Genomic DNA, 21073 nt, shown 5'->3' with positions numbered 1-21073 from the left:
ATGTGTAGTGGGGATATCATCTTCTCTGATGTGATCATTCTCTTCAGCTGAAACTGAGACTCTTAGATCACTTCGTGTCTGCCAACAAAGCAGCAGCAGCTGAAGATGACCAACTTCCTCATGTGTCACAGGGTGATCAGACGTTGCAACAAAACACATGCAGGTGGTAGAGAGAAGAGAAACAGCTTACAGCACCTGGTATTCCCAAGCAGTCTCCCATTGAAGTACAAACCAGACCCAACCCTGCTTGGCTTCCGAGATAAGACAAGGTGGGGCTTATTCAGGGTGGTGTGGCGGTAAGCGACAATATCTGTTACAAATGTGAATTATATAGGTACTGGAATCATACACTTGCTCTATGAAACCAGATAATTGTCGAGAAAGGCTGATGTGTAGTGGGCATATCATCTTCTCTGATGTGATCATTCTCTTCAGCTGAAACTGAGACTCTCAGATCACTTCGTGTCTGCCAACAAAGCAGCAGCTGCTGAAGATGACCAACTTCCTCATGTGTCACAGGGTGATCAGACGTTGCAACAAAAGACATGCAGGTTGTAGAGAGAAGAGAAAACGCTTACAGCACCTGGTATTCCCAAGCAGTCTCCCATTCAAGTACTAACCAGGACCAACCCTGCTTGGCTCCTGAGATCAGACGAGGTCGGGCATGTTCAGGGTGGTGTGGCCGTAAGCAGCAATGTATCTGACAAATGTGCATTATATAGGCACTGGAATCATACGGTTCCTCTATGCAACCAGATAATTGCCGAGAAAGGCTGATGTGTAGCGGGTGTATCATCTTCTCTGATGTGATCATTCTCTTCAGCTGAAACTGAGACTCTCAGATCACTTCGTGTCTGCCAACAAAGCAGCAGCTGCTGAAGATGACCAACTTCCTCATGTGTCACAGGGTGATCAGACGTTGCAACAAAAGACATGCAGGTTGTAGAGAGAAGAGAAAACGCTTACAGCACCTGGTATTCCCAAGCAGTCTCCCATTAAAGTACTAACCAGGCCCAACCCTCCTTGGCTTCCGAGATCAGACGAGGTCGGGCTTATTCAGGGTGGTGTGGCCGTAAGGAACAATTTCTGTGACAAATGTGCATTATATAGGTACTGGAATCATACACTTCCTCTATGTAACCAGATAATTGCAGAGAAAGGCTGACTTGTTATGGAAACATCTTCTTCCCTGATGTGATTATTCTCTGCAGCTGAAACTGAGACTCTCAGATCACTTCGTGTCTGCCAACAAAGCAGCAGCAGCTGAAGATGACCAACTTCCTCATGTGTCACAGGGTGATCAGACGTTGCAACAAAAGACATGCAGGTTGTAGAGAGAAGAGAAAACTCTTACAGAACCTGGTATTCCCAAGCAGTCTCCCATTAAAGTACTAACCAGGCCCAACCCTCCTTGGCTTCCGAGATAAGACGAGGTCGGGCTTATTCAGGGTGGTGTGGCCGTAAGGAACAATTTCTGTGACAAATGTGCATTATATAGGTACTGGAATCATACAATTCCTCTATGTAACCAGATAATTGCAGAGAAAGGCTGACTTGTTATGGGCACATCTTCTTCCCTGATGTGATTATTCTCTGCAGCTGAAACTGAGACTCTCAGATCACTTCGTGTCTGCCAACAAAGCAGCAGCAGCTGAAGATGACCAACTTCGTCATGTGTCACAGGGTGATCAGACGTTGCAACAAAAGACATGCAGGTGGTCGAGAGAAGACAAAAAGCTTACAGCTCCTGGTATTCCCAAGCGGTCTCCCATTTAAGTACTAACCAGGCCCAACCCTCCTTGGCTTCCGAGATCAGACGAGGTCGGGCATGTTCAGGGTGGTGTGGCCGTAAGCAACAATGTCTCTGACAAATGTGCATTATATAGGTACTGGAATCATATGGTTCCTCTATGCAACCAGATAATTGCAGAGAAAGGCTGATGTGTAGCGGGCAAATCATCTTCTCTGATGTGATCATTCTCTGCAACTTAAACTGAGACTCTCAGATCACTTCGTGTCAGCCAACAAAGCAGCAGCAGCTGAAGATGACCAACTTCCTCATGTGTCACAGGGTGATCAGACGTTGCAACAAAAGACATGCAGGTGGTAGAGAGAAGAGAAGAAGCTTACAGCACCTGGTATTCCCAAGCAGTCTCCCATACAAGTACTAAGGAGGTTCAACCCTGCTTGGCTTCCGAGATCAGACGAGGTCGGGCATGTTCAGGGTGGTGTGGCCGTAAGCAACAATGTGTCTGACAAATGTGCATTATATAAGTACAGGAATCATACGGTTCCTCTATGTAACCAGATAATTGCTGAGAAAGGCTGATCTGTAGTGGGCACATCTTCTTCCCTGAAGTGATTATTCTCTTTAGCTGAAACTGAGACTCTCAGATCACTTCGTGTCTTCCAACAAAGCAGCAGCAGCTGAAGATGGCCAACTTCCTCATGTGTCACAGGGTGATCAGACGTTGCAACAAAAGACATGCAGGTGGTAGAGAGAAGAGAAAAAGCTTACAGCACCTGGTATTCCCAAGCGGTCTCCCATTCAAGTACTAACCAGGCCCAACCCTGCTTGGCTTCCGAGATCAGACGAGGTCGGGCTTATTCAGGGTGGTGTGGCCGTAAGCAACAATATCGGTGACAAATGTGCATTATATAGGTACTGGAATCATACACTTCCTCTGTATAACCAGATAATTGCCGAAAAAGGCTGACTTGTAGTGGATTCATCTTCCTCCTTGATGTGATTATTCTCTGGAGCTGAAACTGAGACTCTCAGATCACCTCGTGTCTATCAACAAAGCAGCAGCAGCTGAAGATGACCAACTTCTTCACGTGTCACAGGGTGATCAGACGTTGCAACAAAAGACATGCAGGTGGTAGAGAGAAGAGAAAAAGCTTACAGCACCTGGTATTCCCAAGCTGACTCCTATCCAAGTACTAACCAGGTACAACCCTGCTTGGCGTCCGAGATCAGACGAGGTCGGGCTTATTCAGGGTGGTGTGGCCGTAAGCAACAATGTCTCTGACAAATGTGCATTATATAGGTACTGGAATCATACGGTTCCTCTATGCAACCAGATAATTGCCGAGAAAGGCTGATGTGTAGCGGGCAAATCATCTTCTTCCCTGACGTGATAATTTTCTCCAGCTGAACATGAGACTCTCAGATCACTTCGTGTCTGCCAACAAAGCAGCAGAAGCTGAAGATGACCAACTTCCTCATGTGTCACAGGGTGATCAGACGTTGCAACAAAAGACATGCAGGTGGTAGAGAGAAGAGAAAAAGCTTAAGGTACCTGGTATTCCCAAGCGGTCTCCCATTCAAGTACTAACCAGGCCCAACCGTGCTTGGCTTCCGAGATCAGACGAGGTCGGACTTATTCAGGGTGGTGTGGCCGTAAGCAACAATATCGGTGACAAATGTGCATTATATAGGTACTGGAATCATACACTTCCTCTGTATAACCAGATAATTGCCGAAAAAGGCTGACTTGTAGTGGGTTCATCTTCCTCCTTGATGTGATTATTCTCTGGAGCTGAAACTGAGACTCTCAGATCACTTCATGTCTGCCAACAAAGCAGCAGCAGCAGCTGAAGATGACCAACTTCCTCATGTGTCACAGGGTGATCAGACGTTGCAACAAAAGACATGCAGGTGGTAGAGAGAAGAGAAAAAGCTTACAGCACCTGGTATTCCCAAGCTGACTCCTATCCAAGTACTAACCAGGTACAACCCTGCTTGGCGTCCGAGATCAGACGAGGTCGGGCTTATTCAGGGTGGTGTGGCCGTAAGCAACAATGTCTCTGACAAATGTGCATTATATAGGTACTGGAATCATACGGTTCCTCTATGCAACCAGATAATTGCCGAGAAAGGCTGATGTGTAGCGGACAAATCATCTTCTCTGATGTGATCATTCTCTGCAACTGAAACTGAGACTCTCAGATCACCTCGTGTCTATCAACAAAGCAGCAGCAGCTGAAGATGACCAACTTCTTCACGTGTCACAGGGTGATCAGACGTTGCAACAAAAGACATGCAGGTGGTAGAGAGAAGAGAAAAAGCTTACAGCACCTGGTATTCCCAAGCTGTCTCCTATCCAAGTACTAACCAGGTACAACCCTGCTTGGCTTCCGAGATCAGACGAGGTCGGGCTTATTCAGGGTGGTGTGGCCGTAAGCAACAATGTCTCTGACAAATGTGCATTATATAGGTACTGGAATCATACGGTTCCTCTATGCAACCAGATAATTGCTGAGAAAGGCTGATGTGTAGCGGGCAAATCATCTTCTTCCCTGACGTGATAATTTTCTCCAGCTGAACATGAGACTCTCAGATCACTTCGTGTCTGCCAACAAAGCAGCAGAAGCTGAAGATGACCAACTTCCTCATGTGTCACAGGGTGATCAGACGTTGCAACAAAAGACATGCAGGTGGTAGAGAGAAGAGAAAAAGCTTAAGGTACCTGGTATTCCAAAGCGGTCTCCCATTCAAGTACTAACCAGGCCCAACCGTGCTTGGCTTCCGAGATCAGACGAGGTCGGGCTTATTCAGGGTGGTGTGGCCGTAAGCAAAAATATCGGTGACAATTGTGCATTATATAGGTACTGGAATCATACACTTCCTCTGTGTAACCAGATAATTGCCGAAAAAGGCTGACTTGTAGTGGGTTCATCTTCCTCCTTGATGTGATTATTCTCTTCAGCTGAAACTGAGACTCTCAGATCACTTCGTGTCTGCCAACAAAGCAGCAGAAAATGAAGATAACCAACTTCCTCATGTGTCACAGGGTGATCAGACGTTGCAACAAAAGACATGCAGGTGGTAGAGAGAAGAGAAAAAGCTTAAGGCACCTGGTATTCCCAAGCAGTCTCCCATTCAAGTACTAACCAGGCCCAACCCTGCTTGGCTTCCGAGATCAGACGAGGTTGGGCTTATTCAGGGTGGTGTGGCCATAAGCAACAATTTTGGTGACAAATGTGCATTATATAGGTACTGGAATCATACACTTCCTCTGTATAACCAGATAATTGCCGAAAAAGGCTGACTTGTAGTGGGTTCATCTTCCTCCTTGATGTGATTATTCTCTGCAGCTGAAACTGAGACTCTCAGATCACCTCGTGTCTATCAACAAAGCAGCAGCAGCTGAAGATGACTAACTTCTTCACGTGTCACAGGGTGATCAGACGTTGCAACAAAAGACATGCAGGTGGTAGAGAGAAGAGAGAAAGCTTACAGCACCTGGTATTCCCAAGCTGTCTCCCATCCAAGTACTAACCAGGTACAACCCTGCTTGGCGTCCGAGATCAGACGAGGTCGGGCTTATTCAGGGTGGTGTGGCCGTAAGCAACAATGTCTCTGACAAATGTGCATTATATAGGTACTGGAATCATACGGTTCCTCTATGCAACCAGATAATTGCCGAGAAAGGCTGATGTGTAGCGGGCAAATCATCTTCTCTGATGTGATCATTATCTGCAACTGAAACTGAGACTCTCAGATCACTTCGTGTCAGCCAACAAAGCAGCAGCAGCTGAAGATGACCAACTTCCTCATGTGTCACAGGGTGATCAGGAGTTGCAACAAAAGACATGCAGGTGGTAGAGAGAAGAGAAGAAGCTTACAGCACCTGGTATTCCCAAGCAGTCTCCCACCCAAGTACTAAGGAGGTTCAGCCCTGCTTGGCTTCCGAGATCAGACGAGGTCGGGCATGTTCAGGGTGGTGTGGCCGTAAGCAACAATGTGTCTGACAAATGTGCATTATATAAGTACAGGAATCATACGGTTCCTCTATGTAACCAGATAATTGCTGAGAAAGGCTGATCTGTAGTGGGCACATCTTCTTCCCTGAAGTGATTATTCTCTTTTGCTGAAACTGAGACTCTCAGATCACTTCGTGTCTTCCAACAAAGCAGCAGCAGCTGAAGATGGCCAACTTCCTCATGTGTCACAGGGTGATCAGACGTTGCAACAAAAGACATGCAGGTTGTAGAGAGAAGAGAAAACGCTTACAGCACCTGGTATTCCCAAGCAGTCTCCCATTAAAGTACTAACCAGGCCCAACCCTCCTTGGCTTCCGAGATCAGACGAGGTCGGGCTTATTCAGGGTGGTGTGGCCATAAGGAACAATTTCTGTGACAAATGTGCATTATATAGGTACTGGAATCATACACTTCCTCTATGTAACCAGATAATTGCAGAGAAAGGCTGACGTGTTATGGGCACATCTTCTTCCCTGATGTGATTATTCTCTGCAGCTGAAACTGAGACTCTCAGATCACTTCGTGTCTGCCAACAAAGCAGCAGCAGCTGAAGATGACCAACTTCCTCATGTGTCACAGGGTGATCAGACGTTGCAACAAAAGACATGCAGGTTGTAGAGAGAAGAGAAAACGCTTACAGAACCTGGTATTCCTAAGCAGTCTCCCATTAAAGTACTAACCAGGCCCAACCCTCCTTGGCTTCCGAGATCAGACGAGGTCGGGCTTATTCAGGGTGGTGTGGCCGTAAGGAACAATTTCTGTGACAAATGTGCATTATATAGGTACTGGAATCATACGGTTCCTCTATGTAACCAGATAATTGCTGAGAAAGGCTGATCTGTAGTGGGCACATCTTCTTCCCTGACGTGATAATTTTCTCCAGCTGAACATGAGACTCTCAGATCACTTCGTGTCTGCCAACAAAGCAGCAGAAGCTGAAGATGACCATCTTCCTCATGTGTCACAGGGTGATCAGACGTTGCAACAAAAGACATGCAGGTGGTAGAGAGAAGAGAAAAAGCTTAAGGTACCTGGTATTCCCAAGCGGTCTCCCATTCAAGTACTAACCAGGCCCAACCGTGCTTGGCTTCCGAGATCAGACGAGGTCGGGCTTATTCAGGGTGGTGTGGCCGTAAGCAAAAATATCGGTGACAATTGTGCATTATATAGGTACTGGAATCATACACTTCCTCTGTGTAACCAGATAATTGCCGAAAAAGGCTGACTTGTAGTGGGTTCATCTTCCTCCTTGATGTGATTATTCTCTTCAGCTGAAACTGAGACTCTCAGATCACTTCGTGTCTGCCAACAAAGCAGCAGAAAATGAAGATGACCAACTTCCTCATGTGTCACAGGGTGATCAGACGTTGCAACAAAAGACATGCAGGTGGTAGAGAGAAGAGAAAAAGCTTAAGGCACCTGGTATTCCCAAGCAGTCTCCCATTCAAGTACTAACCAGGCCCAACCCTCCTTGGCTTCCGAGATCAGACGAGGTCGGGCATGTTCAGGGTGGTGTGGCCGTAAGCAACAATGTCTCTGACAAATGTGCATTATATAGGTACTGGAATCATATGGTTCCTCTATGCAACCAGATAATTGCCGAGAAAGGCTGATGTGTAGCGGGCAAATCATCTTCTCTGATGTGATCATTCTCTGCAACTTAAACTGAGACTCTCAGATCACTTCGTGTCAGCCAACAAAGCAGCAGCAGCTGAAGATGACCAACTTCCTCATGTGTCACAGGGTGATCAGACGTTGCAACAAAAGACATGCAGGTGGTAGAGAGAAGAGAAGAAGCTTACAGCACCTGGTATTCCCAAGCAGTCTCCCATACAAGTACTAAGGAGGTTCAACCCTGCTTGGCTTCCGAGATCAGACGAGGTCGGGCATGTTCAGGGTGGTGTGGCCGTAAGCAACAATGTGTCTGACAAATGTGCATTATATAAGTACAGGAATCATACGGTTCCTCTATGTAACCAGATAATTGCTGAGAAAGGCTGATCTGTAGTGGGCACATCTTCTTCCCTGAAGTGATTATTCTCTTTAGCTGAAACTGAGACTCTCAGATCACTTCGTGTCTTCCAACAAAGCAGCAGCAGCTGAAGATGGCCAACTTCCTCATGTGTCACAGGGTGATCAGACGTTGCAACAAAAGACATGCAGGTGGTAGAGAGAAGAGAAAAAGCTTACAGCACCTGGTATTCCCAAGCGGTCTCCCATTCAAGTACTAACCAGGCCCAACCCTGCTTGGCTTCCGAGATCAGACGAGGTTGGGCTTATTCAGGGTGGTGTGGCCGTAAGCAACAATATCGGTGACAAATGTGCATTATATAGGTACTGGAATCATACACTTCCTCTGTATAACCAGATAATTGCCGAAAAAGGCTGACTTGTAGTGGATTCATCTTCCTCCTTGATGTGATTATTCTCTGGAGCTGAAACTGAGACTCTCAGATCACCTCGTGTCTATCAACAAAGCAGCAGCAGCTGAAGATGACCAACTTCTTCACGTGTCACAGGGTGATCAGACGTTGCAACAAAAGACATGCAGGTGGTAGAGAGAAGAGAAAAAGCTTACAGCACCTGGTATTCCCAAGCTGACTCCTATCCAAGTACTAACCAGGTACAACCCTGCTTGGCGTCCGAGATCAGACGAGGTCGGGCTTATTCAGGGTGGTGTGGCCGTAAGCAACAATGTCTCTGACAAATGTGCATTATATAGGTACTGGAATCATACGGTTCCTCTATGCAACCAGATAATCGCCGAGAAAGGCTGATGTGTAGCGGGCAAATCATCTTCTTCCCTGACGTGATAATTTTCTCCAGCTGAACATGAGACTCTCAGATCACTTCGTGTCTGCCAACAAAGCAGCAGAAGCTGAAGATGACCAACTTCCTCATGTGTCACAGGGTGATCAGACGTTGCAACAAAAGACATGCAGGTGGTAGAGAGAAGAGAAAAAGCTTAAGGTACCTGGTATTCCCAAGCGGTCTCCCATTCAAGTACTAACCAGGCCCAACCGTGCTTGGCTTCCGAGATCAGACGAGGTCGGACTTATTCAGGGTGGTGTGGCCGTAAGCAACAATATCGGTGACAAATGTGCATTATATAGGTACTGGAATCATACACTTCCTCTGTATAACCAGATAATTGCCGAAAAAGGCTGACTTGTAGTGGGTTCATCTTCCTCCTTGATGTGATTATTCTCTGGAGCTGAAACTGAGACTCTCAGATCACTTCATGTCTGCCAACAAAGCAGCAGCAGCAGCTGAAGATGACCAACTTCCTCATGTGTCACAGGGTGATCAGACGTTGCAACAAAAGACATGCAGGTGGTAGAGAGAAGAGAAAAAGCTTACAGCACCTGGTATTCCCAAGCTGACTCCTATCCAAGTACTAACCAGGTACAACCCTGCTTGGCGTCCGAGATCAGACGAGGTCGGGCTTATTCAGGGTGGTGTGGCCGTAAGCAACAATGTCTCTGACAAATGTGCATTATATAGGTACTGGAATCATACGGTTCCTCTATGCAACCAGATAATTGCCGAGAAAGGCTGATGTGTAGCGGACAAATCATCTTCTCTGATGTGATCATTCTCTGCAACTGAAACTGAGACTCTCAGATCACCTCGTGTCTATCAACAAAGCAGCAGCAGCTGAAGATGACCAACTTCTTCACGTGTCACAGGGTGATCAGACGTTGCAACAAAAGACATGCAGGTGGTAGAGAGAAGAGAAAAAGCTTACAGCACCTGGTATTCCCAAGCTGTCTCCTATCCAAGTACTAACCAGGTACAACCCTGCTTGGCTTCCGAGATCAGACGAGGTCGGGCTTATTCAGGGTGGTGTGGCCGTAAGCAACAATGTCTCTGACAAATGTGCATTATATAGGTACTGGAATCATACGGTTCCTCTATGCAACCAGATAATTGCTGAGAAAGGCTGATGTGTAGCGGGCAAATCATCTTCTTCCCTGACGTGATAATTTTCTCCAGCTGAACATGAGACTCTCAGATCACTTCGTGTCTGCCAACAAAGCAGCAGAAGCTGAAGATGACCAACTTCCTCATGTGTCACAGGGTGATCAGACGTTGCAACAAAAGACATGCAGGTGGTAGAGAGAAGAGAAAAAGCTTAAGGTACCTGGTATTCCAAAGCGGTCTCCCATTCAAGTACTAACCAGGCCCAACCGTGCTTGGCTTCCGAGATCAGACGAGGTCGGGCTTATTCAGGGTGGTGTGGCCGTAAGCAAAAATATCGGTGACAATTGTGCATTATATAGGTACTGGAATCATACACTTCCTCTGTGTAACCAGATAATTGCCGAAAAAGGCTGACTTGTAGTGGGTTCATCTTCCTCCTTGATGTGATTATTCTCTTCAGCTGAAACTGAGACTCTCAGATCACTTCGTGTCTGCCAACAAAGCAGCAGAAAATGAAGATAACCAACTTCCTCATGTGTCACAGGGTGATCAGACGTTGCAACAAAAGACATGCAGGTGGTAGAGAGAAGAGAAAAAGCTTAAGGCACCTGGTATTCCCAAGCAGTCTCCCATTCAAGTACTAACCAGGCCCAACCCTGCTTGGCTTCCGAGATCAGACGAGGTTGGGCTTATTCAGGGTGGTGTGGCCATAAGCAACAATTTTGGTGACAAATGTGCATTATATAGGTACTGGAATCATACACTTCCTCTGTATAACCAGATAATTGCCGAAAAAGGCTGACTTGTAGTGGGTTCATCTTCCTCCTTGATGTGATTATTCTCTGCAGCTGAAACTGAGACTCTCAGATCACCTCGTGTCTATCAACAAAGCAGCAGCAGCTGAAGATGACTAACTTCTTCACGTGTCACAGGGTGATCAGACGTTGCAACAAAAGACATGCAGGTGGTAGAGAGAAGAGAGAAAGCTTACAGCACCTGGTATTCCCAAGCTGTCTCCCATCCAAGTACTAACCAGGTACAACCCTGCTTGGCGTCCGAGATCAGACGAGGTCGGGCTTATTCAGGGTGGTGTGGCCGTAAGCAACAATGTCTCTGACAAATGTGCATTATATAGGTACTGGAATCATACGGTTCCTCTATGCAACCAGATAATTGCCGAGAAAGGCTGATGTGTAGCGGGCAAATCATCTTCTCTGATGTGATCATTATCTGCAACTGAAACTGAGACTCTCAGATCACTTCGTGTCAGCCAACAAAGCAGCAGCAGCTGAAGATGACCAACTTCCTCATGTGTCACAGGGTGATCAGGAGTTGCAACAAAAGACATGCAGGTGGTAGAGAGAAGAGAAGAAGCTTACAGCACCTGGTATTCCCAAGCAGTCTCCCACCCAAGTACTAAGGAGGTTCAGCCCTGCTTGGCTTCCGAGATCAGACGAGGTCGGGCATGTTCAGGGTGGTGTGGCCGTAAGCAACAATGTGTCTGACAAATGTGCATTATATAAGTACAGGAATCATACGGTTCCTCTATGTAACCAGATAATTGCTGAGAAAGGCTGATCTGTAGTGGGCACATCTTCTTCCCTGAAGTGATTATTCTCTTTTGCTGAAACTGAGACTCTCAGATCACTTCGTGTCTTCCAACAAAGCAGCAGCAGCTGAAGATGGCCAACTTCCTCATGTGTCACAGGGTGATCAGACGTTGCAACAAAAGACATGCAGGTTGTAGAGAGAAGAGAAAACGCTTACAGCACCTGGTATTCCCAAGCAGTCTCCCATTAAAGTACTAACCAGGCCCAACCCTCCTTGGCTTCCGAGATCAGACGAGGTCGGGCTTATTCAGGGTGGTGTGGCCATAAGGAACAATTTCTGTGACAAATGTGCATTATATAGGTACTGGAATCATACACTTCCTCTATGTAACCAGATAATTGCAGAGAAAGGCTGACGTGTTATGGGCACATCTTCTTCCCTGATGTGATTATTCTCTGCAGCTGAAACTGAGACTCTCAGATCACTTCGTGTCTGCCAACAAAGCAGCAGCAGCTGAAGATGACCAACTTCCTCATGTGTCACAGGGTGATCAGACGTTGCAACAAAAGACATGCAGGTTGTAGAGAGAAGAGAAAACGCTTACAGAACCTGGTATTCCCAAGCAGTCTCCCATTAAAGTACTAACCAGGCCCAACCCTCCTTGGCTTCCGAGATCAGACGAGGTCGGGCTTATTCAGGGTGGTGTGGCCGTAAGGAACAATTTCTGTGACAAATGTGCATTATATAGGTACTGGAATCATACGGTTCCTCTATGTAACCAGATAATTGCTGAGAAAGGCTGATCTGTAGTGGGCACATCTTCTTCCCTGACGTGATAATTTTCTCCAGCTGAACATGAGACTCTCAGATCACTTCGTGTCTGCCAACAAAGCAGCAGAAGCTGAAGATGACCATCTTCCTCATGTGTCACAGGGTGATCAGACGTTGCAACAAAAGACATGCAGGTGGTAGAGAGAAGAGAAAAAGCTTAAGGTACCTGGTATTCCCAAGCGGTCTCCCATTCAAGTACTAACCAGGCCCAACCGTGCTTGGCTTCCGAGATCAGACGAGGTCGGGCTTATTCAGGGTGGTGTGGCCGTAAGCAAAAATATCGGTGACAATTGTGCATTATATAGGTACTGGAATCATACACTTCCTCTGTGTAACCAGATAATTGCCGAAAAAGGCTGACTTGTAGTGGGTTCATCTTCCTCCTTGATGTGATTATTCTCTTCAGCTGAAACTGAGACTCTCAGATCACTTCGTGTCTGCCAACAAAGCAGCAGAAAATGAAGATGACCAACTTCCTCATGTGTCACAGGGTGATCAGACGTTGCAACAAAAGACATGCAGGTGGTAGAGAGAAGAGAAAAAGCTTAAGGCACCTGGTATTCCCAAGCAGTCTCCCATTCAAGTACTAACCAGGCCCAACCCTGCTTGGCTTCCGAGATCAGACGAGGTTGGGCTTATTCAGGGTGGTGTGGCCATAAGCAAAAATTTTGGTGACAAATGTGCATTATATAGGTACTGGAATCATACACTTCCTCTGTATAACCAGATAATTGCCGAAAAAGGCTGACTTGTAGTGGGTTCATCTTCCTCCTTGATGTGATTATTCTCTGCAGCTGAAACTGAGACTCTCAGATCACCTCGTGTCTATCAACAAAGCAGCAGCAGCTGAAGATGACTAACTTCTTCACGTGTCACAGGGTGATCAGACGTTGCAACAAAAGACATGCAGGTGGTAGAGAGAAGAGAAAAAGCTTACAGCACCTGGTATTCCCAAGCTGTCTCCCATCCAAGTACTAACCAGGTACAACCCTGCTTGGCGTCCGAGATCAGACGAGGTCGGGCTTATTCAGGGTGGTGTGGCCGTAAGCAACAATGTCTCTGACAAATGTGCATTATATAGGTACTGGAATCATACGGTTCCTCTATGCAACCAGATAATTGCCGAGAAAGGCTGATGTGTAGCGGGCAAATCATCTTCTCTGATGTGATCATTCTCTGCAACTTAAACTGAGACTCTCAGATCACTTCGTGTCAGCCAACAAAGCAGCAGCAGCTGAAGATGACCAACTTCCTCATGTGTCACAGGGTGATCAGACGTTGCAACAAAAGACATGCAGGTGGTAGAGAGAAGAGAAAAAGCTTACAGCACCTGGTATTCCCAAGCAGTCTCCCATCCAAGTACTAAGGAGGCTCAACCCTGCTTGGCTTACGAGATCAGGCATGTTCAGGGTGGTGTGGCCGTAAGCAACAATGTGTCTGACAAATGTGCATTATATAAGTACAGGAATCATACGGTTCCTCTATGTAACCAGATAATTGCCGAGAAAGGCTGACTTGTAGTGGGCACATCTTCTTCCCTGACGTGATCATTTTCTCCAGCTGAACATGAGACTCTCAGATCACTTCGTGTCTGCCAACAAAGCAGCAGAAGCTGAAGATGACCAACTTCCTCATGTGTCACAGGGTGATCAGACGTTGCAACAAAAGACATGCAGGTGGTAGAGAGAAGAGAAAAAGCTTAAGGTACCTGGTATTCCCAAGCGGTCTCCCATTCAAGTACTAACCAGGCCCAACCGTGCTTGGCTTCCGAGATCAGACGAGGTCGGGCTTATTCAGGGTGGTGTGGCCGTAAGCAAAAATATAGGTGACAATTGTGCATTATATAGGTACTGGAATCATACACTTCCTCTGTGTAACCAGATAATTGCCGAAAAAGGCTGACTTGTAGTGGGTTCATCTTCCTCCTTGATGTGATTATTCTCTTCAGCTGAAACTGAGACTCTCAGATCACTTCGTGTCTGCCAACAAAGCAGCAGAAAATGAAGATGACCAACTTCCTCATGTGTCACAGGGTGCTCAGACGTTGCAACAAAAGACATGAAGGTGGTAGAGAGAAGAGAAAAAGCTTAAAGCACCTGGTATTCCCATGCAGTCTACCATCCAAGTACTAACCAGGCCCAAACCTGCTTGGCTTCCGAGATCAGACGAGGTCGGGTATATTCAGGGTGGTGTGGCCGTAAGCAACAATAACTGTGACAAATGTGCATTATATAGGTACTGGAATCATACAGTTCCTCTATGTAACCAGATTATTGCCGAGAAAAGCTGATAAGTAGTGGGCACATCTTCTTCCCTGACGTGATTATTCTCTCGAGCTGAAACTGAGACTCTCAGATCACTTCGTGTCTGCCAACAAAGCAGCAGCAGCTGAAGATGACCACCTTCCTCATGTGTCACAGGGTGATCAGACGTTGCAACAAAAGACATGCAGGTGGTAGAGAGAGGAGAAAAAGCTTACAGCACCTGGTATTCCCAAGAGGACTCCCATCCAAGTACTAACAAGGCCCAATCCTGCTTGGCTTCCAAGATCAGACGAGGTCGGGCTTATTCAGGGTGGTGTGGCCGTAAGCGACATTAACTGTGACAAATGTGCATTATATAGGTAATGGAATCATACACTTCTTCTATGTAACCAGATAATTGCAGAGAAAGGCTGACTTGTAGTGGGCACATCTTCTTCCCTGATGTGATTATTCTCTGCAGCTGAAACTGAGACTCTCAGATCACTTTGTGTCTGCCAACAAAGAAGCAGCAGCTGCTGAAGATGACCAACTTCCTCATGTGTCACAGGATGATCAGACGTTGCAACAAAAGACATGCAGGTGGTAAAGAGGAGAGAAGAAGCGTACAGCACCTGGTATTCCCAAGCAGTCTCCCATCCAAGTACTAAGCAGGCTCAACCCTGTTTGGCTTCCGAGATCAGACGAGGTCGGGCATGTTCAGGGTGGTGTGGCCGCAAGCGACAATGTCTCTGACAAATGTGCATTATATAGGTACTGGAATCATACGGTTCCTCTATGCAACCAGATAATTGCCGAGAAAGGCTGATGTGTAGCGGGCATATCATCTTCTCTGATGTGATCATTCTCTTCAGCTGAAACTGAGACTCTCAGATCACTTCGTGTCTGCCAACAAAGCAGCAGAAGCTGAAGATGACCAACTTCCTCATGTGTCTCAGGGTGATCAGACGTTGCAACAAAAGACATGTAGGTGGTAGAGAGAAGAGAAAAAGCTTAAGGCACCTGGTATTCCCAAGCGGTCTCGCATTCAAGTACTAACCAGGCCAAACCCTGCTTGGCTTCCGAGATCAGACGAGGTCGGGCTTATTCAGGGTGGTGTGGCCGTAAGCAACAATATCGGTGACAAATGTGCATTATATAGGTACTGGAATCATACACTTCCTCTGTGTAACCAGATAATTGCCGAAAAAGGCTGACTTGTAGTGGGTTCATCTTCCTCCTTGATGTGATTATTCTCTCCAGCTGAAAATGAGACTCTCAGATCACCTCGTGTCTATCAACAAAGCAGCAGCAGCTGAAGATGACCAACTTCTTCACGTGTCACAGGGTGATCAGACATTGCAACAAAAGACATGCAGGTGGTAGAGAGAAGAGAAAAAGCTTAAAGCACCTGGTATTCCCAAGCAGTCTCCCATCCAAGTACTAACCAGGCCCAAACTTGCTTGGCTTCCAAGATCAGACGAGGTCGGGCTTATTCAGGGTGGTGTGGCCGTAAGCAACAATATCTGTGACAAATGTGCATTATATAAGTACTGGAATCATACACTTCCTCTATGTAACCAGATAATTGCCGAGAAAGGCTGACTTGTAGTGGGCACATATTCTTCCCCGATGTGATTATTTTCTGCAGCTGAAACTGAGACTCTCAGATCACTTTGTGTCTGCCAACAAAGAAGCAGCAGCTGCTGAAGATGACCAACTTCCTCATGTGTCACAGGATGATCAGACGTTGCAACAAAAGACATGCAGGTGGTATAGAGGAGAGAAGAAGCGTACAGCACCTGGTATTCCCAAGCAGTCTCCCATCCAAGTACTAACCAGGCCCAAACCTGCTTGGCTTCCAAGATCAGACGAGGTCGGGCTTATTCAGGGTGGTGTGGCCGTAAGCAACAATATCTGTGACAAATGTGCATTATATAAGTACTGGAATCATACACTTCCTCTATGTAACCAGATAATTGCCGAGAAAGGCTGACTTGTAGTGGGCACATCTTCTTCCCCGATGTGATTATTTTCTGCAGCTGAAACTGAGACTCTCAGATCACTTTGTGTCTGCCAACAAAGAAGCAGCAGCTGCTGAAGAAGACCAACTTCCTCATGTGTCACAGGATGATCAGACGTTGCAACAAAAGACATGCAGGTGGTAGAGAGGAGAGAAGAAGCGTACAGCACCTGGTATTCCCAAGCAGTCTCCCATCCAAGTACTAACCAGGCCCAAACCTGCTTGGCTTCCAAGATCAGACGAGGTCGGGCTTATTCAGGGTGGTGTGGCCGTAAGCAACAATATCTGTGACAAATGTGCATTATATAAGTACTGGAATCATACACTTCCTCTATGTAACCAGATAATTGCCGAGAAAGGCTGACTTGTAGTGGGCACATCTTCTTCCCCGATGTGATTATTTTCTGCAGCTGAAACTGAGACTCTCAGATCACTTCGTGTCTGCCAACAAAGCAGCAGAAGCTGAAGATGACCAACTTCCTCATGTGTCTCAGGGTGATCAGACGTTGCAACAAAAGACATGTAGGTGGTAGAGAGAAGAGAAAAAGCTTAAGGCACCTGGTATTCCCAAGCGGTCTCCCATTCAAGTACTAACCAGGCCCAACCGTGCTTGGCTTCCGAGATCAGACGAGGTCGGGCTTATTCAGGGTGGTGTGGCCGTAAGCAAAAATATAGGTGACAATTGTGCATTATATAGGTACTGGAATCATACACTTCCTCTGTGTAACCAGATAATTGCCGAAAAAGGCTGACTTGTAGTGGGTTCATCTTCCTCCTTGATGTGATTATTCTCTTCAGCTGAAACTGAGACTCTCAGATCACTTCGTGTCTGCCAACAAAGCAGCAGAAAATGAAGATGACCAACTTCCTCATGTGTCACAGGGTGCTCAGACGTTGCAACAAAAGACATGAAGGTGGTAGAGAGAAGAGAAAAAGCTTAAAGCACCTGGTATTCCCATGCAGTCTACCATCCAAGTACTAACCAGGCCCAAACCTGCTTGGCTTCCGAGATCAGACGAGGTCGGGTATATTCAGGGTGGTGTGGCCGTAAGCAACAATAACTGTGACAAATGTGCATTATATAGGTACTGGAATCATACAGTTCCTCTATGTAACCAGATTATTGCCGAGAAAAGCTGATAAGTAGTGGGCACATCTTCTTCCCTGACGTGATTATTCTCTCGAGCTGAAACTGAGACTCTCAGATCACTTCGTGTCTGCCAACAAAGCAGCAGCAGCTGAAGATGACCACCTTCCTCATGTGTCACAGGGTGATCAGACGTTGCAACAAAAGACATGCAGGTGGTAGAGAGAGGAGAAAAAGCTTACAGCACCTGGTATTCCCAAGAGGACTCCCATCCAAGTACTAACAAGGCCCAATCCTGCTTGGCTTCCAAGATCAGACGAGGTCGGGCTTATTCAGGGTGGTGTGGCCGTAAGCGACATTAACTGTGACAAATGTGCATTATATAGGTAATGGAATCATACACTTCTTCTATGTAACCAGATAATTGCAGAGAAAGGCTGACTTGTAGTGGGCACATCTTCTTCCCTGATGTGATTATTCTCTGCAGCTGAAACTGAGACTCTCAGATCACTTTGTGTCTGCCAACAAAGAAGCAGCAGCTGCTGAAGATGACCAACTTCCTCATGTGTCACAGGATGATCAGACGTTGCAACAAAAGACATGCAGGTGGTAGAGAGGAGAGAAGAAGCGTACAGCACCTGGTATTCCCAAGCAGTCTCCCATCCAAGTACTAAGCAGGCTCAACCCTGTTTGGCTTCCGAGATCAGACGAGGTCGGGCATGTTCAGGGTGGTGTGGCCGCAAGCGACAATGTCTCTGACAAATGTGCATTATATAGGTACTGGAATCATACGGTTCCTCTATGCAACCAGATAATTGCCGAGAAAGGCTGATGTGTAGCGGGCATATCATCTTCTCTGATGTGATCATTCTCTTCAGCTGAAACTGAGACTCTCAGATCACTTCGTGTCTGCCAACAAAGCAGCAGAAGCTGAAGATGACCAACTTCCTCATGTGTCTCAGGGTGATCAGACGTTGCAACAAAAGACATGTAGGTGGTAGAGAGAAGAGAAAAAGCTTAAGGCACCTGGTATTCCCAAGCGGTCTCGCATTCAAGTACTAACCAGGCCAAACCCTGCTTGGCTTCCGAGATCAGACGAGGTCGGGCTTATTCAGGGTGGTGTGGCCGTAAGCAACAATATCGGTGACAAATGTGCATTATATAGGTACTGGAATCATACACTTCCTCTGTGTAACCAGATAATTGCCGAAAAAGGCTGACTTGTAGTGGGTTCATCTTCCTCCTTGATGTGATTATTCTCTCCAGCTGAAAATGAGACTCTCAGATCACCTCGTGTCTATCAACAAAGCAGCAGCAGCTGAAGATGACCAACTTCTTCACGTGTCACAGGGTGATCAGACATTGCAACAAAAGACATGCAGGTGGTAGAGAGAAGAGAAAAAGCTTAAAGCACCTGGTATTCCCAAGCAGTCTCCCATCCAAGTACTAACCAGGCCCAAACCTGCTTGGCTTCCAAGATCAGACGAGGTCGGGCTTATTCAGGGTGGTGTGGCCGTAAGCAACAATATCTGTGACAAATGTGCATTATATAAGTACTGGAATCATACACTTCCTCTATGTAACCAGATAATTGCCGAGAAAGGCTGACTTGTAGTGGGCACATATTCTTCCCCGATGTGATTATTTTCTGCAGCTGAAACTGAGACTCTCAGATCACTTTGTGTCTGCCAACAAAGAAGCAGCAGCTGCTGAAGATGACCAACTTCCTCATGTGTCACAGGATGATCAGACGTTGCAACAAAAGACATGCAGGTGGTAGAGAGGAGAGAAGAAGCGTACAGCACCTGGTATTCCCAAGCAGTCTCCCATCCAAGTACTAACCAGGCCCAAACCTGCTTGGCTTCCAAGATCAGACGAGGTCGGGCTTATTCAGGGTGGTGTGGCCGTAAGCAACAATATCTGTGACAAATGTGCATTATATAAGTACTGGAATCATACACTTCCTCTATGTAACCAGATAATTGCCGAGAAAGGCTGACTTGTAGTGGGCACATCTTCTTCCCCGATGTGATTATTTTCTGCAGCTGAAACTGAGACTCTCAGATCACTTTGTGTCTGCCAACAAAGAAGCAGCAGCTGCTGAAGATGACCAACTTCCTCATGTGTCACAGGATGATCAGACGTTGCAACAAAAGACATGCAGGTGGTAGAGAGGAGAGAAGAAGCGTACAGCACCTGGTATTCCCAAGCAGTCTCCCATCCAAGTACTAAGCAGGCTCAACCCTGTTTGGCTTCCGAGATCAGACGAGGTCGGGCATGTTCAGGGTGGTGTGGCCGCAAGCGACAATGTCTCTGACAAATGTGCATTATATAGGTACTGGAATCATACGGTTCCTCTATGCAACCAGATAATTGCCGAGAAAGGCTGATGTGTAGCGGGCATATCATCTTCTCTGATGTGATCATTCTCTTCAGCTGAAACTGAGACTCTCAGATCACTTCGTGTCTGCCAACAAAGCAGCAGAAGCTGAAGATGACCAACTTCCTCATGTGTCTCAGGGTGATCAGACGTTGCAACAAAAGACATGTAGGTGGTAGAGAGAAGAGAAAAAGCTTAAGGCACCTGGTATTCCCAAGCGGTCTCGCATTCAAGTACTAACCAGGCCCAACCCTGCTTGGCTTCCGAGATCAGACGAGGTCGGGCTTATTCAGGGTGGTGTGGCCGTAAGCAACAATATCGGTGACAAATGTGCATTATATAGGTACTGGAATCATGCACTTCCTCTGTGTAACCAGATAATTGCCGAAAAAGGCTGACTTGTAGTGGGTTCATCTTCCTCCTTGATGTGATTATTCTCTCCAGCTGAAAATGAGACTCTCAGATCACCTCGTGTCTATCAACAAAGCAGCAGCAGCTGAAGATGACCAACTTCTTCACGTGTCACAGGGTGATCAGACATTGCAACAAAAGACATGCAGGTGGTAGAGAGAAGAGAAAAAGCTTACAGCACCTGGTTATTCACAAGCTGTCTCCCATCCAAGTAGTAAGCAGTTACAACCCTGCTTGGCGTCCGAGATCAGACGAGGTGGGGCTTATTCAGGGTGGTGTGGCCGTAAGCAACAATGTCTCTGACAAATGTGCATTATATAGGTACTGGAATCATACGGTTCCTCTATGCAACCAGATAATTGCCGAGAAAGGCTGACTTGTAGTGGGCACATCTTCTTCCCTGACGTGATAATTCTCTCCAGCTGAAAATGAGACTCTCAGATCACTTCGTGTCTGCCAACAAAGCAGCAGCAGCTGAAGATGACCAACTTCCTCATGTGTCACAAGGTGATCAGACGTTGCAACAAAAGACATGCAGGTGGTAGAGAGAAGAGAAAAAGCTTAAAGCACCTGGTATTCCCAAGCAGTCTCCCATCCAAGTAATAACCAGGCCCAAACCTGCTTGGCTTCCAAGATCAGACGAGGTCGGGCTTATTCAGGGTGGTGTGGCCGTAAGCAACAATATCTGTGACAAATGTGCATTATATAAGTACTGGAATCATACACTTCCTCTATGTAACCAGATAATTGCCGAGAAAGGCTGACTTGTAGTGGGCACATCTTCTTCCCCGATGTGATTATTTTCTGCAGCTGAAACTGAGACTCTCAGATCACTTCGTGTCTGCCAACAAAGAAGC

General features: G+C 46.6%; 2 non-coding genes and 49 pseudogenes across 2 annotated transcripts; all 51 read right to left on the bottom strand.

The window, feature by feature from the left end:
• Positions 1-571: 571 nt before the first annotated feature.
• On the bottom strand, positions 572-690 carry LOC140287720 (5S ribosomal RNA; annotated as a pseudogene).
• A 269-nt stretch (positions 691-959) lies between these two features.
• On the bottom strand, positions 960-1078 carry LOC140287726 (5S ribosomal RNA; annotated as a pseudogene).
• Positions 1079-1347: 269 nt separating this feature from the next.
• On the bottom strand, positions 1348-1466 carry LOC140287833 (5S ribosomal RNA; annotated as a pseudogene).
• A 269-nt stretch (positions 1467-1735) lies between these two features.
• On the bottom strand, positions 1736-1854 carry LOC140287874 (5S ribosomal RNA; annotated as a pseudogene).
• A 269-nt stretch (positions 1855-2123) lies between these two features.
• LOC140287799 (5S ribosomal RNA) lies at positions 2124-2242 on the bottom strand (annotated as a pseudogene).
• A 269-nt stretch (positions 2243-2511) lies between these two features.
• Positions 2512-2630, bottom strand: LOC140287706 (5S ribosomal RNA). Its single transcript, XR_011911827.1, has one exon. It is a non-coding gene; the product is annotated as a 5S ribosomal RNA (ribosomal RNA).
• Positions 2631-2899: 269 nt separating this feature from the next.
• On the bottom strand, positions 2900-3018 carry LOC140287778 (5S ribosomal RNA; annotated as a pseudogene).
• Positions 3019-3290: 272 nt separating this feature from the next.
• Positions 3291-3409, bottom strand: LOC140287731 (5S ribosomal RNA; annotated as a pseudogene).
• Positions 3410-3681: 272 nt separating this feature from the next.
• LOC140287777 (5S ribosomal RNA) lies at positions 3682-3800 on the bottom strand (annotated as a pseudogene).
• Positions 3801-4069: 269 nt separating this feature from the next.
• On the bottom strand, positions 4070-4188 carry LOC140287878 (5S ribosomal RNA; annotated as a pseudogene).
• Positions 4189-4460: 272 nt separating this feature from the next.
• Positions 4461-4579, bottom strand: LOC140287723 (5S ribosomal RNA; annotated as a pseudogene).
• A 269-nt stretch (positions 4580-4848) lies between these two features.
• Positions 4849-4967, bottom strand: LOC140287868 (5S ribosomal RNA; annotated as a pseudogene).
• Positions 4968-5236: 269 nt separating this feature from the next.
• Positions 5237-5355, bottom strand: LOC140287751 (5S ribosomal RNA; annotated as a pseudogene).
• A 269-nt stretch (positions 5356-5624) lies between these two features.
• On the bottom strand, positions 5625-5743 carry LOC140287791 (5S ribosomal RNA; annotated as a pseudogene).
• A 269-nt stretch (positions 5744-6012) lies between these two features.
• Positions 6013-6131, bottom strand: LOC140287757 (5S ribosomal RNA; annotated as a pseudogene).
• Positions 6132-6400: 269 nt separating this feature from the next.
• Positions 6401-6519, bottom strand: LOC140287816 (5S ribosomal RNA; annotated as a pseudogene).
• Positions 6520-6788: 269 nt separating this feature from the next.
• On the bottom strand, positions 6789-6907 carry LOC140287859 (5S ribosomal RNA; annotated as a pseudogene).
• Positions 6908-7176: 269 nt separating this feature from the next.
• LOC140287854 (5S ribosomal RNA) lies at positions 7177-7295 on the bottom strand (annotated as a pseudogene).
• Positions 7296-7564: 269 nt separating this feature from the next.
• LOC140287796 (5S ribosomal RNA) lies at positions 7565-7683 on the bottom strand (annotated as a pseudogene).
• A 269-nt stretch (positions 7684-7952) lies between these two features.
• Positions 7953-8071, bottom strand: LOC140287828 (5S ribosomal RNA). Its single transcript, XR_011911829.1, has one exon. It is a non-coding gene; the product is annotated as a 5S ribosomal RNA (ribosomal RNA).
• A 269-nt stretch (positions 8072-8340) lies between these two features.
• Positions 8341-8459, bottom strand: LOC140287775 (5S ribosomal RNA; annotated as a pseudogene).
• Positions 8460-8731: 272 nt separating this feature from the next.
• LOC140287730 (5S ribosomal RNA) lies at positions 8732-8850 on the bottom strand (annotated as a pseudogene).
• Positions 8851-9122: 272 nt separating this feature from the next.
• LOC140287774 (5S ribosomal RNA) lies at positions 9123-9241 on the bottom strand (annotated as a pseudogene).
• A 269-nt stretch (positions 9242-9510) lies between these two features.
• LOC140287877 (5S ribosomal RNA) lies at positions 9511-9629 on the bottom strand (annotated as a pseudogene).
• Positions 9630-9901: 272 nt separating this feature from the next.
• Positions 9902-10020, bottom strand: LOC140287722 (5S ribosomal RNA; annotated as a pseudogene).
• Positions 10021-10289: 269 nt separating this feature from the next.
• LOC140287867 (5S ribosomal RNA) lies at positions 10290-10408 on the bottom strand (annotated as a pseudogene).
• Positions 10409-10677: 269 nt separating this feature from the next.
• Positions 10678-10796, bottom strand: LOC140287750 (5S ribosomal RNA; annotated as a pseudogene).
• Positions 10797-11065: 269 nt separating this feature from the next.
• On the bottom strand, positions 11066-11184 carry LOC140287790 (5S ribosomal RNA; annotated as a pseudogene).
• A 269-nt stretch (positions 11185-11453) lies between these two features.
• On the bottom strand, positions 11454-11572 carry LOC140287756 (5S ribosomal RNA; annotated as a pseudogene).
• A 269-nt stretch (positions 11573-11841) lies between these two features.
• LOC140287793 (5S ribosomal RNA) lies at positions 11842-11960 on the bottom strand (annotated as a pseudogene).
• A 269-nt stretch (positions 11961-12229) lies between these two features.
• On the bottom strand, positions 12230-12348 carry LOC140287858 (5S ribosomal RNA; annotated as a pseudogene).
• Positions 12349-12617: 269 nt separating this feature from the next.
• Positions 12618-12736, bottom strand: LOC140287866 (5S ribosomal RNA; annotated as a pseudogene).
• A 269-nt stretch (positions 12737-13005) lies between these two features.
• LOC140287748 (5S ribosomal RNA) lies at positions 13006-13124 on the bottom strand (annotated as a pseudogene).
• A 647-nt stretch (positions 13125-13771) lies between these two features.
• Positions 13772-13890, bottom strand: LOC140287857 (5S ribosomal RNA; annotated as a pseudogene).
• Positions 13891-14159: 269 nt separating this feature from the next.
• LOC140287845 (5S ribosomal RNA) lies at positions 14160-14278 on the bottom strand (annotated as a pseudogene).
• A 269-nt stretch (positions 14279-14547) lies between these two features.
• On the bottom strand, positions 14548-14666 carry LOC140287709 (5S ribosomal RNA; annotated as a pseudogene).
• A 272-nt stretch (positions 14667-14938) lies between these two features.
• On the bottom strand, positions 14939-15057 carry LOC140287740 (5S ribosomal RNA; annotated as a pseudogene).
• Positions 15058-15326: 269 nt separating this feature from the next.
• On the bottom strand, positions 15327-15445 carry LOC140287760 (5S ribosomal RNA; annotated as a pseudogene).
• Positions 15446-15714: 269 nt separating this feature from the next.
• LOC140287788 (5S ribosomal RNA) lies at positions 15715-15833 on the bottom strand (annotated as a pseudogene).
• Positions 15834-16105: 272 nt separating this feature from the next.
• Positions 16106-16224, bottom strand: LOC140287707 (5S ribosomal RNA; annotated as a pseudogene).
• Positions 16225-16496: 272 nt separating this feature from the next.
• On the bottom strand, positions 16497-16615 carry LOC140287880 (5S ribosomal RNA; annotated as a pseudogene).
• A 269-nt stretch (positions 16616-16884) lies between these two features.
• Positions 16885-17003, bottom strand: LOC140287810 (5S ribosomal RNA; annotated as a pseudogene).
• Positions 17004-17272: 269 nt separating this feature from the next.
• LOC140287844 (5S ribosomal RNA) lies at positions 17273-17391 on the bottom strand (annotated as a pseudogene).
• A 269-nt stretch (positions 17392-17660) lies between these two features.
• Positions 17661-17779, bottom strand: LOC140287708 (5S ribosomal RNA; annotated as a pseudogene).
• Positions 17780-18051: 272 nt separating this feature from the next.
• LOC140287739 (5S ribosomal RNA) lies at positions 18052-18170 on the bottom strand (annotated as a pseudogene).
• A 269-nt stretch (positions 18171-18439) lies between these two features.
• Positions 18440-18558, bottom strand: LOC140287759 (5S ribosomal RNA; annotated as a pseudogene).
• Positions 18559-18827: 269 nt separating this feature from the next.
• LOC140287734 (5S ribosomal RNA) lies at positions 18828-18946 on the bottom strand (annotated as a pseudogene).
• Positions 18947-19218: 272 nt separating this feature from the next.
• LOC140287879 (5S ribosomal RNA) lies at positions 19219-19337 on the bottom strand (annotated as a pseudogene).
• A 272-nt stretch (positions 19338-19609) lies between these two features.
• On the bottom strand, positions 19610-19728 carry LOC140287738 (5S ribosomal RNA; annotated as a pseudogene).
• Positions 19729-19997: 269 nt separating this feature from the next.
• On the bottom strand, positions 19998-20116 carry LOC140287861 (5S ribosomal RNA; annotated as a pseudogene).
• A 658-nt stretch (positions 20117-20774) lies between these two features.
• LOC140287795 (5S ribosomal RNA) lies at positions 20775-20893 on the bottom strand (annotated as a pseudogene).
• Positions 20894-21073: the final 180 nt, after the last annotated feature.

This window comes from Leuresthes tenuis, unplaced genomic scaffold (assembly GCF_036924035.1).
Source record: "Leuresthes tenuis unplaced genomic scaffold, fLeuTen1.0.hap1 SCAF_165, whole genome shotgun sequence".
In the NCBI taxonomy this organism is placed as follows: Eukaryota; Metazoa; Chordata; class Actinopteri; order Atheriniformes; family Atherinopsidae; genus Leuresthes; species Leuresthes tenuis.
The sequence above is the reverse complement of the archived record's forward strand: the minus strand, read 5'-3'. Positions and strand labels throughout refer to the sequence as shown.